A 17,803-nucleotide genomic window follows, 5' to 3' on the forward strand; every position below is an offset into this window, starting at 1 on the left:
GATAGGATAGTGAAGAAGGCATTTGGTATGCTTTCCTTTATTGTCAGACTATTTATTGGGAGGTCATGTTGCTGCTGTACAGGACATTGGTTAGGCCACTGTTGGAATATTGCATGCAATTTTGGTCTCCTTCCTATCGGAAAGATGTTGTGAAACTTGAAAGGGTTCAAAAAAGATTTGCAAGGACATTGCCAGGGTTGGAGGATTTGAGCTACAGGTAGAGGCTGAACAGGCTGGGGCTGTTTTCCCTGGAGCGTCGGAGGCTGAGGGGTGACCTTATAGAGGTTTACAAAATTATAAGGAGCATGGATAGGGTAAATAGGCAAAGTCTTTTCCCTGGGGTTGGGGAATTCAGAACTAGAGGGCATAGGTTTAGGGTCAGAGGGGAAAGATATAAAAGAGGCCTACAGGGCAACGTTTTCACACAGACAGTGGTACGTGTATGAAATGAGCTGCCAGAGGAAGTGGTGGAGGCTGGTACAATTGCAACATTTAAGAGGCATTTGGATGGGTATACGAATAAGTAGGGTTTGTAGGGATATGGGCCGGGTGCTGGCAGGTGGGACTAGATTGGGTTGGGATATCTGGTAGGCATGGACGGGTTGGACTGAAGGGTCTGTTTCCATGCTGTACATCTCTATGACTCTATGACTCTATGAGTATCAAGGGGATTAAGGGTTACAGGGAAAAAGTAGGAGAATGGGGTTGAGCCATGATTGAATGGTGAAGCAGACTTGATGGGCTGAATGGTCTAATTTCTGCTCCTATGTATTATGATCTTATGGTCCTAGTATAACACTCCAGTCAGCCTGATGGAGACCCAGGAATGATGCAGTGCAAAAGTTGGTGTTGTTAGTGAAACTTGAATATTGTTGCTGGATCCTGGATTATTACTGAAGATTATAGAACTCCACTCTCTTGCATAACTCTAATATCCTCACTGACCACCTTCTATCTCTCCTCTAATTTAGTACCACCCTCTGTTTGGGCCTCACTTTAAAGTCCAAGGATGACTTTTACCCTTTTTACAATCATACCTTTTACCATTCCCTCACTTGCCCCTGCGAACTGCTTGGACAAAACGAGACATTACAGAACTTGTTCATCAACCATGGACATTCTCTCAAGTATGATCAGCTCCATGTAAGACAGTCAGCTGCACCAGTCAAATCACCCACGTTATTGAGAACAACCCAGGATCAATAGGTTCTGATCAGTGGTTAGATACATGGTCATAGAGACCTACATTGCAGAAAAGAGCTCATCAACCCATCGAATCTATGCTGGTCAAAAACAACCACCTAACTATTCTAATCCTGATGCTGTCTGTCACCATTTGGTGAACCAAGAATTACAAACCATTCTGCCTATCTACTCTTCCTTCAGTTAATCATTAACTGCACTTACCTGCCTTTCCCCCATAAATAACCTTTGATACCCTTACTGATTAAAAAAATCTGCCTGTCTTAGCCTTGAATATATTCAGTCTCCCCACTTCTAAGCTCTCTGCAGTAAAGAATTCTACAGATTCGGTATCCTGAGAAGAGAAATTCCTCATCTGTATTTAAAATGGGTGTCCCTTACTCTGAGATTATGGCTTCTCATCCTGTTGTCTCCCACAAGGGAAAATGACCTTTGCCCATTTACCCTGTCAAGACCTCTAAGAATCTTCTTCTTGGGGACCCTGCAACCTTCTGGACTCAATATTGTGTTCAATCATTTCAGGGTCTGAGCACCTTCTCCATGTCCTTACCCCAACCCTCACATATGGGGCCTTGTCATCACATAGACTGCTACCAGAAACATCCCATTGTGAGCCACTATCTACCCTCGCTAGCAGCTATTCATTCTCCCAGGCTGACCTTTAGCCATTCCTTTGTCTGCCCAACTGTTTTTCTCTCTCTCTGGGCTCTATTTCCATCTGAGCTCTTCCCCCACTCCTTCTCCAGCATATATACCACTCTCTCCTAACTAAATCAGTCTGAAGAGGGGCCAGTGGACCCGAAACATTAACTCTGCTTTCTCTTTGCAGATGCTGCCTGACCTGTTGAGTTTTCCAGCAATTTCTGCTTTTGTTTCTAATTTCCAACATATGCAGTTCTTTATTTTTTGTTTCTTCTAAGAATCTAGCATGTTTCAATAAGGTCTCCTCTCTTTTCAAAACTCCAGTGTGTGTACAGGACTAACCTAGTGAACCACTCCTTATAAGACAGTCTCACCAATGCCAGAATATGTTCTTTAGGTAAGGGGCCCAAACTGCTCATAGTTTTCCTGCTGTGGTTTGACTTTGCCCTAGTTCTAGGTTCAGCAATACCTCCCTTTATTTACCCCTTTCCCTTTAAAATGATGGCTAACATTCTATTTGGCTTCTGTATTAGCTGCTGAACTCGTATGGTTGATTTTTGTGATACAAGGTCTCCCAAATCCCTTTCTTCAGAAGTTTCTTGCAGTCTGTAATATATCAGGACGTCCAGAAGGAATTTGATCATGTGCTGCACAGAAAGTTAATACAAGTAACATCACACCGGTCAAGGGTAATACATTATCTTACATAGAGGATTGACTAAGTAACAGGAAGTAGCAAATCAGGATAAATGAGTCTTTTTCTGATTCACACACTGTAACTAATGGGATACTACAAGGTTTGGTGCTCAGGTGCCAAATATGATAGCCAAACTTTTGGATGATACTTAAAATAGATGGGAAAATAAGCTGCAATGAAGAAATAAGTAATTTACAAATGGATATGGATAGGTTATGTGAAGGGGTCAAAATCTGGCAGATTAAGTTTAACGTAGATAACTGTGAGGTTGTCCATTTCCTGAAGAAGGGCATGTGCCCGAAACATCGAATCTTCTGTTCCCTAGATGCTGCCTGACCTGCTGTGCTGTTCCAGCAATAAAGTTTCAGCTTTGATCTCCAGCGTCTGCAGACCTCACTTTCTCCCCATTTTGATCAGGCAACTTATGGAGAGCAACTTCAAAATGTTGCATGCAATGGAACTTGCAGAAGGCTTCTATGCTGGTACAGCAAATAATAAGGAAAGACAAATGGAATTTTTGCATTTATTGCTAACATAATGGAGTATAAAAGCAAAGGAAGTGTTGCTGTAATTGGACAAGGCATTGGCGAGACTGCTTCTGGAGTACTATGCACAGTTTTGGTTTATGTACTTGAGAAAGATGTAATTGTATGGGAGGCATTTCAGAGCAGGGTCACCTGCTTAATTTCAGAGATTAAAGGCTTATTTTATAAGGAGGGTTGAGCAGGTTAAACCAATACTTGCAAGGATGAGGGGAGGTATATAAGATACTAAGGGGCATTGGAAAAGTAAGCATGGAATGATATATCCCCTTGTGGGCAATCTAAAATAAGAGGTCATAGTTTTACACTAATGAGAAAAACAGATTTAAAACAGATGAGGAGGAATTGCTTCTCTAATACACTAGCACATTAGTGTGGTCGATGTCAGGACTCTGAATAAATTTAAGGAGGAGGGAGATGGATTTTTAGCTAGTAATGGGTTAAAGGGTTATGGGGAGCAGGGACAGAAAAGTAGACTTGAGGCCAAGATGAGATCAGCTTGAGTCAGCTTCTCCATTCTTAAGCCACATGCAATACCCCAACCCCATGGTCTCATACATGCCCATTATGAAATATATGTGCCATTAATTAATTTTTTTTCCTGAATTCTATAGTCATTTAAGTAAAGTCCCATTACTTTTGATTATTACTGTTTGCTCCCATTTAACTCTATAAATTGCTGTTTCACTATACTGGTCTCAATATTGTTATCCATATATAATACAACCATATCCTCTTGTTGTAAGCCTATGTTTTTCCAACTAATAGAAGGACATAAATCAAATTTTGCTCTGCCTTGCCCTGTGCCCTACCTTGTAAGCAGATTATGATTTAAATGGAACCCAAGTGCACTTGTCCAACTCTTGCATCAAGGCGAGGTCTTTGGAACTGGATGCGTGAAACTGTGATTTCACAGGGACAGGCTGACCCTCATACTGCACAGAACAGTAAGATCAGACATTTCAATAAATTTGCAAAGTGGATTCATTTGAAGCAGGTGAATGCAGCCTACATTTTAGTGACAGAACTTGAGCTGCACTGACTGTTATTCTTTCTGGTTGATCCCTTTAGGAATGAATTCAGATGTGTAAAAGGTCTAAACCAGCTTTGCTTTGTAAAGGGAGAGTGAACAATTAAAAATATTGCAAGGCAGCTGCCTGCCTCTATAAAAAGTTTGTTTATACATGTAATTTGTCACCTTCTTACTGAGACCATTGATTGGTGTTGGATGTATTCTGGATTAGTGGTGCTGGAAGAGCACAGCAGTTCAGGCAGCATCCGAAGACAGACAAAATTCGAGGACAGGCAAAATCGACGTTTCGGGCAAAAGCCCTTCATCAGGAATGGGCTTTTGCCCGAAACGTCGATTTTGCCTGTCCTCGGATTTTGCCTGTCCTCGGATGCTGCCTGAACTGCTGTGCTCTTCCAGCACCACTAATCCAGAATCTGGTTTCCAGCATCTGCAGTCATTGTTTTTACCATGGTGTTGGATGTAGTTTTGTGATCAAATGAATGACTAAATAAGGGTAGAGGCTTAAGAGAGAGGGGGTGATTGAGAGAATTACCAGCTCCTATTATCCAGCAGCAAGACTCATTTGGAATGAAGAAAGGGAGTTGAACAAAAAAGATCTAGTTGCTGTTGAGACAGAAGCTGCAAAGTGGTTCAGAACAGTTGTCAGTTATCCAACTTCAGATATGATGGAAACCTCTAATTTTAAGACAAATTTCCAGTAACATCAAAAGAAAAAAATAAAAGCAAATCAGCAAATTTGCAGGTCGAATCTGTACTCACAAGTCAAATGGTCTCATTATTTGAGTGAAACTGCCTGATGGACTTGTTGCAATCCAGCTTTCACTACTTCTACTTTCTTCTGCTGGTGCAGGTTCATGGTTGATGTCAAGCCGAGAAAGAGGAAATTGACTTTTTTGTCAAAATGCTCAAAGATAAAATGAGCTACAAAGACAAGTTGATCTAACACAAGAGGGAATAAATCCTGACCCAAACCAATTAAAGCGTTGTGATATTATGAAGCAGGGAACATTGCAACAGAAATTCATCTTGTGTTGCTCGTCTGTGTGCCATTCATTTTTCAGTCCCAGCTGTACATCAGTTAATTTATTACTTAATTTATTCATTAACTGTAAGTTCTTTCTAATTTTGTAACAGGGAATAGCTAAAGGGAAATTTGGATGCATATTTGAAATTGTGAAACTTGCTGGTCTCATGGAGTCTGCCTCTATTTGTAGATTGTGTTTGGATTTTGGTACTAATGTCATGGAGATATTCATCATTACTATCACTGTGAGATTATTATTTTGGAATCTATTTCCGTTGATCATTATAAAATTTTGTCACCTGTTTTACATTGGGCTCTCATATCCCCAATTTGGTATCAAGAACCAATCCTCTGCTAATCCTTAGGACTTTCCCAGTCTGTCTGAAGATAGAAACCCAGCTGACATTGGTTAACATTATTAACTGCCATGGCATACATTAGGGCCTAATCCATATGTCCTTCTATGACCAATGTGTACTTTGAGGCTATTGAGTATGTTGTTTTTCAGTAATAAGATCCACATTCTGCTCATTTCAGCCTGTCTGAAAGCAGAACACCTACGCCATGTCACAGCGAAAAGAAGATGTTCACAGCTTGAAAGGTGATTACCAGGTTCCAAAAAAACCTTGAACTTCACCTTGATCTGGGCTGTCGGTCTACCCCACAAAGTAGGAGCCACTTGTGGAATCCCATATTGAGCATCTGAATAAGCAACAACAGAGCAGGAGCAATCTGTGATCCAGGTGGGAGGAGGCTCGATCTACTTAAAGGATTTACAAGCAAAGAGTCAGCTTTTTTTTACACTATTCCATGCAATTAGACTTAAGGAGACTCAGACTTTCATGTCAGATTATTGCTCATCTCTATAGCTTCATAGAACACATTTTCTATGGCCATCAGTAGCTCTATCACTGGATAGCTAGCCCTTGTTTTCTGCTTGGTGCAGCTGTTCTGCAATCCCTTCTCCCAAAAGGAGAAAGAGAACTGTCATGGTCCTTTTTGGGTCCTGCTCCCAGCTTTAAGAACATGCTCTCCTGTGTAAAGATATTTATAAACAAGCTGGCTTCATCATGACTTCGGGGATTTTCCACAGAAGTAATGTGCTAATACCTTCCAATGAAAAGGGTGGTGAAAGGCAGTTTCATAGCAATTCTGAAAGTATGCATTGGCAGCTTGACAGGTGATTTCCAATAGCCTAGAAATCAGCTCAGTGTCTTGGAACTTCATCCCCCTTGACCTTCTCATCTCTGCAGTCAGTCATCGCCACAAGCCAACAGCAGTGGACACAGGATCAACCTGGCCTCTTTTGAGGAACAAGTGGCACAGCTGGAGCGAAAACAGCAGCACCAGTAGCAGAGGAGCAAAACCTGCTGCTGCAGCACCAGCTACTTTCCCCTCATCCACATTATGCTGGTTCACAGAGTGGAACCGTGGGGTCTCAGTTCCAGCTGGGAGAAGACACAACTTCCAAAGTGGTTCTATTTGCTGAGAGTCAGCTCTCCTGACATGTTTGAAGTTCAGGACCAATCAACAAAGCTTAATCTGGAGGCTGAGGCTTTCATGGCGGGTCATTGCTGACATCTGCAGCCTCTGGGAACAAGATCTTCCTCTCAGTGAATCAGCCTCACATTGCCTGTGGTCATTATGCTGCCTGGCAATGGACATCGAGTCGAAGTACTCTCTCTGTGTTTGCTGCACTCTGGTCTGAAGGGAGAATGATAATTGTGAGAGTTCTTATTCAGGATGAGACCCTAGGTTTGAGAGAAGTTTCCCCACAGCTCACTTCATCAGGAGCTTCCATTAATTACTGTTTGATGCAATGGGCCAGTCTCTTACCTTCAGTTTAATTCATCAGGTCCCAAAACAGTACCTTCAACTAAGCATCTGAGGACCAGAGGGGGTTTGCCTTCCCAGGTCTCTTCTTCATTTCAATGGGAAAGGTAACCTGAGGAGTCAATATGCAGCTCAGCCATTCTAACCTCTAACCATGAATTCCTTTCCTGGTGTCAAGTTTATTCAGAATTGGCAACACCCAGTTAGCATAATTAGCTTCTTTTTAACTGCAGTGAAGTGGACTAGAGTATTACAGCAAATTGTGGTTCTAAATGCTGGCCTTTGGTTCTGGCTTCTTAGACACCCCTGGAGTTGAATGCTGTAAGTCTGACCTCTGGGGTTAACTGGATAATCCCAGCTCATAGCTTGCCTTATTTAGCAAATATTGATTTTCTGAATCGGTTTTGTGCTGTTAATGTGGATTACAGTCGCTTGTACACTCCCTCCAACTCTATCAATTATTTATTATGTGCAGGTGGGAGATTTAAGTAGGAAGTTTGATCTCCTTGGATTTGGATTGTGTTTGTACCTGATTGATTCATTGGTTGTTGATTTGCATTTCTGATTATATTATTTTATGCCTGCAGCATGATGATAGCTAAAGTGGACACACTACGTGTCCCAAATGAATTCACATTTGTCAATGCTGTCATTTTTACAAGAGATCACAGTAGCCTGATGGTCTTTCATGGGTGATACCCTATCAGTTGACTTTAGTCTGATTGGTCAGACTGGTGCCTCAACCATTTTTGTCCACAGTTAGTTCTAAGCATTCTATACAATATCTGAATGATGCCCTTGGCCTTTGTTAGCTGTTCCAATGTTCCCCATCAAAATAGCAGCAATTTCTAGTTACTTACTTGCACCCCAACCAATGTGGCAAATATTTTCTGTGGTTCATTTGTTTTTTCTGGATTGCATTTATATGTCAATAACCTCAGTTTCTGAGTATGCTAAAAGTCAGCATTGAAGAGGAGCCACTCAAGTGTCAAACCACTCAAGCTTGTGAAAACATTTGTAAAAAATCTACTTGAAATTGATGTCATTCCTTCAGAGATTTTCATGAGAGATAATGTGCTAATACCTCCCAATAATGTCAGTGAGAGGCAGAGCTTGTTGCGATTCTCCCGAATGTGTTGACTTTCATTTTGACAAGTGCCAAAGCCAGATGATAACTCTGTGACTGATTTAATCCCATGGCAAAACATTGGATTCTGCAGTGTGTTATGTGCAGACACTAGATCTGAGTGGAAAGTCTGATTTCATTGGATCTGGATTGTGCCAGTATCTGATTGAATGCTTGGTTGGTGATTTGGAATTCTGGTCACATAATTTAATTCTTGCAGCATGGTAATCGCTGAGATGGACACAATATGTGTCCAAATGCATTCACTATATGGCATCACTTTCATTTCTCCAAGAGATTCAGGATCCAGACAGTCTCTACTGGATGATACACTATCTGCCTGAAATATGCCTCTGCAGTTGCACTTGGTAAGTTCTCAGTATGTTATATAAATATCTGAATGATGATCGTCTCCCTTGTGAGCTGTTTCAATGTTCATTGTGCAAGTGGTATTGCAATTTTAAGTTACCTACGTGCGTCCCGGCCAATTTGGCGAATGTTTGCTGTGGTTCATTTCCTCTTTTTGGTTTGCATTTAGATCTAAATAATCTTAGTTCCTGGATGCACTGAAATTTGACAAAACATGAAGGCTTGCTCTCCAGTCCTGAGAACACTTGCAAAAAAAAAGCTTTGAAATTCACATCATGTCCTTGGGAATTTTCCTGAGAGATAACATCCTAATACCTCCCAATGATAAGGTCAGTGAGAGGCAGTCCAGCTCTGAGTGGACAACAGTGAGTAAGATAAGTTTCATAAGTTGAGAGGCAGCTTTTCTAGCATGTATAGGGTCAAAAACCAGCAACAAAGATTAAACAGGAAGCTTAGGCTTTCAGGGCAAGCCATTGCTGACATCTGCAGCCTCTGGGAATAAGATTTTCCTCCCAATGGACCAGCCCTACTTATTACCTTTGATCATCATGGTGTCTGGCACTGGAAACCTCTGCACTGGTATTTTGTTTCTCTCTAGAATTCTCCACTGTCTGTGTTGGGAGAATGAGAATTGTGAGTTCCTTTGCAGGGTGAGACCACCTTCAGGGATGCAGTCATCTCTGGACCTGGGAGAAACACTCAGCATTGGGAGAGTATAAAGGGGTGAGGTCTGCACTTACCATTGGAAACAGTCAGACTTGAACCTGTGAGGACCACCTTCTCTTCAAACAGCACACTGAAAGTGGTAAGCTGATTGGTTGGTTAACATTCAGGACTACCTTTAAATTGCTGATGTCATAAGAAACATTAATTTTTGAGAAAAATATCTGTATCGAGATTTGTTTTAGCCGAAGGCATCAATTGTAAGTTTAAAACATTTCAGGAGAGGACAGCTGAGCAGAATGTGTAGGTTGTCATAGGTGGGGAATTCTGGATGCTGCCAGTGCATGAGATGACCACAAGTGCGGGAAATCCTCCCAGCTGTCGAAGCTGGAGTTCTGGGTCTCTAGATGCAATGGCATTAGTCGAGGTTCATCCTGAGCAGTTCTGTGATATGGGATTCTATGCTCTCCAGTCAAACACTGAGACAAACATCAATTGCGCCTGGAGAACCATCAACTTGGTGAAAGACACCTTTTGAGCTGCCCAAAACTTATTGGTCTTCCAGAACAAGGAGTTGACCCTGGCCAAATATTGCAGATTAGTACATTCCAAGGTCTAGGATTATGTGCTGAGGGAGATACTAAATCTTAGGGCAGCTGCTGCCAAGGTGCAGTGAGGAAAGACCACTGTCTGAGATTTCCTGCTGAAGTTAAATGGGGGTCCATTCAGTTATCGGACCCTCTGAAATGCATGTAAATATAGTCTTGTATGTGTAGGAAATAGCTCTAGTTTATTGGGAGCGAGTCAAACTCAAATGTTTGTTTGTTTCCTTAATATGCTACTGTGCAGAATCAAACTGCATTTTGTCACAAATGCAGTTCAGTTCTGTACATAAGGTTTCATCCAAAGTTCTCATCCGAACTTTTCTGAAATGCTTCAAGGCTTCTGGCCTCCACTACCTTTTCCAGCACCACTCGAATCTAGACTCTGATCTCCAGCATCTGCAGTCCTCACTTTCGCCAGGGTTATTAGTGCTGTTCATAGAATCATAGATTCCCTACAGTACAGAGAGAGGCCATTCAGTCCATTGAAGTTGAACCGAATCTCTGAAGAGCATTCCACCCAACGCAGCCATGCACCCTATTCCCTGAAACTATGTCTTACCCATCTCGTGTACAGATCCCTGGACACAATGTGGCAATTTAATATGGCCAATCCACCTAACATGCATATTTTTGGACTGTAGGAGGAAAGCAGAGCACCCGGCGAAATCCATGCACACATGGGAAGAACGTGCAAACTCTAAATAGACAGTTGGCAAAGTCTGGAAACAAACCCAGGTCTATGGTCCTGTGAGGCAGCTAACCATTTTGCCACCTTCATTTGGGAGGAGTTTAACTAAGTATGGGGAGAGGGTGTTTTAAAAAATTCTCAAGGTCAGGTTCGTAGGAGAGTAGTCTGACACAGAACAAACGACCAAGAGGCGAGACTGCTAGAATATGGGCATTTTATTCCCCGCAGTGTCGCACAACGGGTCTGGCTTATACTCACTCTACATGTTACAAAAACTGGGAGCCGTCAGTTCTCGTAGAGCGGTTGCCAACAACCCACGCTCGGCGGTTAAACGTAACCCCGGAGCAGACTCACCGAACTGGAGACTTTTCCAGCTGATATACTCCCTTCCAGATATAAACATTCATGTGAACAGCAGAGCAAGGCTAAAAAACACATTCCATTCTGGTTACATACAGATAAGAAGATTCACACGGGACTAAGCAACACCTCCATTCCGGTTAGATTCACACATGTATTGGGACATAATTTTTAACCGTTTCACCACATTCCACTGCTTGGAATTTTACACCACATTCCACTGCTTGGCCCAATACATGTGTTACATTATGCTTAATTCAGTTCAATTCGTTTCAGTTAATTTCAGTTCAGTCAATTCAGTGTAATTCAATTCAGTTCCGTCCATTTCAATTCAATTTAGCTCAGTTCCATTTTGTTCCGTTCAATTTGATTCACTTCAGTTCCACTCAGTTCAGTTCAGTTCAATCCCATTCAATTCTGTTAACTCCGCTTCAGCCTTTTGGACATGCCCACATCCTCCGCTGTACCCCAGGCAAGGGGTTCTTCGGCAGGACTGGGATCCTTTCTCAAACAAACTGCCACGTACATGCCCACATCCATGCCATCCCGGGACGGTCGGGACCTCCACAGTTTGTTCTTCTGGTTTCTTAGTCGTTTTCCAAAACATTGTTCTGTATCAAAATCTCTCCTCAATTGCGATTGACCCTGCTCGACTACGCCAAATGTTTTAAAAAATTCTCAAGGTCAGGTTCGTAGGAGAGTAGTCTGACACAGAACAAACGACCAAGAGGCGAGACTGCTAGAATATGGGCATTTTATTCCCCGCAGTGTCGCACAACGGGTCTGGCTTATACTCACTCTACATGTTACAAAAACTGGGAGCCGTCAGTTCTCGTAGAGCGGTTGCCAACAACCCACGCTCGGCGGTTAAACGTAACCCCGGAGCAGACTCTACCGAACTGGAGACTTCTCCAGCTGATATACTCTTTTCCAGATATAAACATTCATGTGAACAGCAGAGCAAGGCTAAAAAACACATTCCATTCTGGTTACATACAGATAAGAAGATTCACACGGGACTAAGCGACACCTTCCATTTTCGGTTAGAGCAGAGCAAGGCTAAAAAACACATTCCATTCTGGTTATTCACACGGGAAGGTGTATAACAAGATTCACACGGGACCAAGCGACACCTTCCATTTTCGGTTAGATTCACACATGTATTGGGACACAATTTTAACCCTTTCACCACATTCCACTGCTTGGAATTTTACACCACAGAGGGACATATAATTTTGATGAATTGAGACGTGTCATGCTACAGGAAAAGAAACAATTCAGAGTGAGTTCAGCTATGTTGAATGTCAAGAGGGTAAGGCAAAGTTGCATGGAGTGTAACAGCTAAGACTGATGAGTTAAAGGTGTGGATTAACACAGGTAAGTATGATATTGTTGTTTTTACAGAAACATTGTTGAGGAAGGGTAGGACTGGTAACTCAACATTCCAAAGTATAAGATCTTTAGGAGTGTGTAAAAAGGCTGGTGGTCTAGCAGCATTAATTAAGCAGTCAATTACTGCAGTAAGGAGAAAGTGAGCACTGCAGATACTGGAGACCAGAGTTGAAGAGTGTGGTGCTGGAAAAGCACAGCCGACCTGTTGATGTAATGTTTCCACAAATCCGGACAACACAAGTTTCAGTACAATGGTATATGCTTTATTAGCAGACAGCAGGTGAGAGATTCTTAGTGATACCAAAAGACCGACTTTTGGTGGCACTTCTCAATGAATCTCTGCTCCACACACAAAGGCAAGATATTTTATAGGGATAATACAGAGGTCGACAAGTCACATGGTTGATTGCAGTTACATTGTTTAAGACAGGTAATTACAATTTTACAATGCCCGGTGATTGCCGATTTCCTGTGATAACTAGTGAATAGTTTACAGGGACTGGTTATCGTATTCTTCATAATCATATGTTGATGGATAGAGATTTAGACGGAAGGACTTTCTTTGTTGTCATGGTTGGATTCACATGCCCATATTAATAGATAGAGGAAGCATGAAAATGGGAACAGGAGGCAGTTAGTAAGATTATGACGTTTCAGAGAACAACTCTGGGACACCCGCACCAACCAACCCAACTGCCCCATGACTGAACACTTTAATTCCCCCTCCCACTCCGCCAAGGACATGCAGGTCCTTGGCCTCCTCCATCGCCAGACCATGACAACACGACGCCTGGAGGAAGAGCGACTCATCTTCCGCCTAGGAACCCTCCAACCACAAGGGATGAATGCAGATTTTTCCAGCTTCCTCATTTCCCCTCCCCCCACCTTTTCTCAGTCCCAACCCTCAGACTCAGCACCGCCTTCTTGACCTGCAATCTTCTTCACGACCTCTCCAGCCTATCACCCTCAGCTTAACCTCCTTCCACCTATCGCATTCCCAACGCCCCTCCCCCAAGTCCCTCCTCCCTACCTTTTATCTTAGCCTGCTGGGAACACCCTCCTCATTCCTGAAGAAGGGCTTATGCCCGAAACCTCGATTCTCCTTCTCCTTTGATGCTGCCTGACCTGCTACGCTTTTCCAGCAACACATTTTTAAGCTCATTCTGTAACAGGACAAATTTGCAATTGGCACCGCAGTGTGTCCTTTTAACAGTGGAATGTTTAACCCTTGAGTTCCCAATATGTCATGAAAAAGAAGCAAAAATGGAACTTATTCTTTTGTGGCTTTCTAACTTTCTCAGGTCAGGCAGCATCCGAGGAGCGGGAGAGTTGACATTTTGGGCATAAGCTCTTCATGGAATGAGGCTTGTGGGTCAAGGGGCTGAGAGATAAATGGGAAAGGGATTGGGCTGGGAGAAAGGTAACTGGGAATGTGATAGGTAGATGAAGGCGGGGGTGAAAGTGATAGGTCAGAGAGGAGGGTGGAGCAGATAGGTGGGAAGGAAGATGGACAGGTGGTACAGTTCAAGAGGGCGGTGCCGAGCTGGGAGGTTGGGGCTGGGATAAGGTGGGGGAGCGGAAATGGGGAAACAAGTGAAATCCACATTGATCCCATGTGGTTGAAGTATCCCAAGGCGGAAGATGAGGCGTTCTTCCACCAGGTGTCAGGTGGTTGGGGTTTGGCGATGGAGGAGGCCCAGGATTTAAATGTCCTTGGTGGAGTGGGAGGGAGTTCAAATGTTCAGCTACAGGACAATGGGGTTGGTTGGTGTGAGTGTCCCAGAGATGTTCTCTGAAATCATCCACAAGTTGGCATCCTGTCTTCCCAAAGTAGAGGAGATCACATCGGGTGCAACAGATGCACTATAACATGTTTGTGGAAGCATAGGCAAACTTCTGCTGGATGTGAAAGGATCCTTTGGGGCCTTGGACAGAGGTGAGGGAGGAGGTATGGGTGCCAGTTTTGCACTCCCTGGCAGTGGAAGGTGCCAGGAAGGGAGGGTGGGTTGGTGGGGCGCGTGGACTTGACAAGGGAGTCACAGAGAGAATGGTCTCTCTAAAATGCAGATAGGGTTGAGTCATCGATGTAGCGGAGGAAAAGGTGGGGAATGGTGCCAGTGTGGCTGGGGAAGATAGACTGTTCCATGTACCTGACGAAGAGACAGGCATAGCTGGGGCCCATGCGGGTGCTGATGGCTACCCCTTTGGTCTGGAGGAAGTGGGAGGATTCCACTGCCAACTATGCCATCTCCGTGATCGCCAGCCAGACAACCGCTTCCACGATCGCCGGCCAGACAACCGCATCACCAACCGCTGCAAGATCCACCGCCACTGAAACCAACACGAGGCCTAACCGACACATCACTTCCGCCCCGTTGATGCCACTGCCGCAGCCAGTTCTGCGTTACTCACCTGAATGCAGCCGACAACATTGCCTATGTCATGCATTCTGAAGTTCCGCACATGCTAATGGCGTGTACATCACGCATTCCTTCACTTCTGCCCCCATTGTTGCTGCCGCCGCAGCCACTTCCACCCCCAGCAGCTTCACTCACCTGAACACCACCAACGTCACTTCCTCCCACATGGATCCCACAGGCATCACTTCTGCCTCCCACTACTTGCATTGGTGACATCACTGTTGATCACACAACCATGCTCACTCCACTGACAGTCTTCACCCCCACTCCCAGCTCAAATCCTACACCAGGTCCTAGCTCCCAGCCTTGCCTTGTTTTCACCATCACCCCGGACCACCTCCTCACTGAGGATGAATGATCAGTCTTCAGCAAACCCTTACCTTCATCCCACTACATTCTCGGATCAAAGAGGACTCCCGCCCACCATCTGAGGATCCCTTCTCCTGCCTCCAACACATCCTGTCCACCTAGACACCCTGTGTTGGTGTGGTACCCGCCCTTGATCTCTTCATCTCCAACTGCCTCCATGACATAGACTGCCTCAACCTGTCCACCCACCTCACCCACTCCAACCTCTCATCCTCGCAATGCACAACCCTCCACTCCCGCTGCTCCAACCCCAATCTCACCATCAAACCTGGGGGCAAAGGGGTCACAGTAGTAGTTTGGCACACCAACCTTTATACAGCTGAAGCCAGGTGCCAACTCGTGGACACCTCCTCCAACTGCACCCTTAATCACAACTGCACCTCCCATCACCATACCACCATCTCCTAGATCATACACAACTTCATCACCTCAGGGGATGTCTCACCCACAACCTCTAACCTCAAAGTCCGGGAACCCTGCGCTGCCCAATTCTACCTCCTACCCAAAATCCACAAACCTGACTGCCCCAGTCGACCCATTGTCTCCTGCCCCACCGAACTTATCTCTGCATACTTTGACACCGTCCTGTTCTGCTTTGTCCAGGATGTCCACCTATGTTCGGGAAACCACTCACGCCCACTATTGCCTCCATGACTTTCATTTCCCCAACACCCAACGCCTTATCTTCACCATGGACAGCCAGTCTCTGTACACATCTATCCGCCATGACAAAGGCCTCCAAGCCCTTTGTTTCTTCCTCTCATGCCAACCTAAAATGTACCCATCCACCGACATTCTCATCCTCCCGGCTGAACTTGTCCTCACCCTCAACAACTTCTCCTTCCAATCCTCCCACTTCCTCCAGACAAAGGTATAGCCATGGGCACCCACATGGGCCCCAGCTATGCCTGTCTTTTTGTTGGATACATGGAACAGTCCATCTTCTGCAGCTACACTGGCACCATTCCCCACCTTTTCCTCCGCTACATCTATGACTGTGTTGGCGCCACCACGTGATCTCACGAGGAGGTTGAATAGTTCATCAACTTCACCTATACATTCCATCCTGACCTAACGTTCACCTGGACAATCTCAGGCACCTCCCTCCCCTTCCTGAACCTCTTCATCTCCACTTCTGGTGACTGACTAAATATGGACATCAACTACAAACCCACCGACTCCCACAGCTAACTGAACTACATCTCCTCCCACTCTGTCTCTTGTAAAAATGCTATCTCTTATTCCCAATTCCTCTGCCTCCACCGTAGGACCAATTCCACCATAGAACATCACAGATGGCCTCCTCCTTCAAAGATCACAATTTCTCCTCCCACATGGTCGACGATATCCTCCAGCACATCTCCTCCACTTCCTGCACCTCCGCACTCAAACCCCAGCCCTCCAACCCCAATAAGGGCAGAACCCCACTGGTCCTCACCTTGCACCCCACCAACCTCCGGCCACACTGCATCATTCACCGCCACTTCCACCACCTACAAACCAACCCCACCACCAGAGATATATTTCCCTTTCAACTTCATCTGTGTTTTGGAGAGACCATTCCCTCCATGATTCCCTTGTCAGGTTCACGCCCCCCCCACCAACCCACCCTCCCTTCCCGGCACCTTCCTCTGCTATCGCAGAGAGTGCAAGACCAGTACCCATGCCTCCTCCCTCACCTCTGTCCAAGGTCCCAAAGGATTCTTTTACATCCAGCAGAAATTTGCCTTTGCTTCCACAAACATCATGTACTGCATTTATTGCAGCCGTTGTGGTTTCCTCTACACTGGGGAGACAGGAGGACAACTTACGGATCGTTTCAGAGAACATTTCTGGAAGACCTGCACCAATCAACTACACTGCCCTGTAGCTGAACACTTAACCCCCTTCCACTCCGTCAAGGACATGCAAGCCCTTGACCTCCTCCATCGCCAAACCCTAACCACCTGACGTCTGGAGGAAGAATGCCTCATCTTCCGTCTTGGGACACTTCAACCACACGAGATCAATGTGGATTTCACCAGTTTCTCCATTTCTCTCCCCTGACCTTATCCCAGCCTGAACCTCCCAATTTGGTACCGCTCTCTTAAATGGTCCTACATGTCCATCTTCCTTCCGACCTGTCTGCTCCACCCTACTTTCTGACCTATCACTTTCAGAGTTAAGGTTGTGGATAGATGCATGAAAGTGTAATATTGTTGCAATCACAGAAGCATAATTGAGGGAAGGGTAGGACTGCAACTCAACATTCCAGAGTACAGAATCTTGAGGTGAGACAGAAGTGTGGGTAAAAAGGGTGTTGTAGTAGCATTATTAATTAATGGGTCAATTACTGCAAAAAAGAGAGAACATCTTGGAAGGGACTTGAAACAAGGTTTTATGGATAGAAATAGGAATGTTAAGGGATCAGCCACTTTGCTGGGAAAGTATTATAGGCCCCTAAAAAGCCAGCAGGAAATAGAGAAGCAAATATGTAGACAGTTCACAGAAGTGTGTAAGAATAATAATCGGGTAATTATACTAAAGGATTTCAACTTTCCCAACATAAATTGGGATAGTCATAGTGTTAAGGGCTGAGAGGGGGTGGATTTTTTGAAATGCATCCAGGGAGTTTTTTTTATATCAATATATAGAAGGCCCAAGAATAGATGGTGCGGTGCTGGTTCTGGTTCTGGGAAACAGTGTCGGATATGTGTTCAATGTGGCAGTTTGGCGATAGTGACCACAACACAGTATGGTTCAAATTTATCATGGACAAGGAGAAAGATGGCCTGCAAAAGATGGCTTTAGATTGGGGAAAGGCAGCAGCTCTTTATTGGTAAATCTACAGTGGAGCA

Source organism: Chiloscyllium plagiosum, unplaced genomic scaffold (assembly GCF_037043375.1).
Source record: "Chiloscyllium plagiosum isolate Xiang-an unplaced genomic scaffold, Cpla_swu_hap1 HiC_scaffold_4, whole genome shotgun sequence".
Classification (NCBI taxonomy): Eukaryota; Metazoa; Chordata; class Chondrichthyes; order Orectolobiformes; family Hemiscylliidae; genus Chiloscyllium; species Chiloscyllium plagiosum.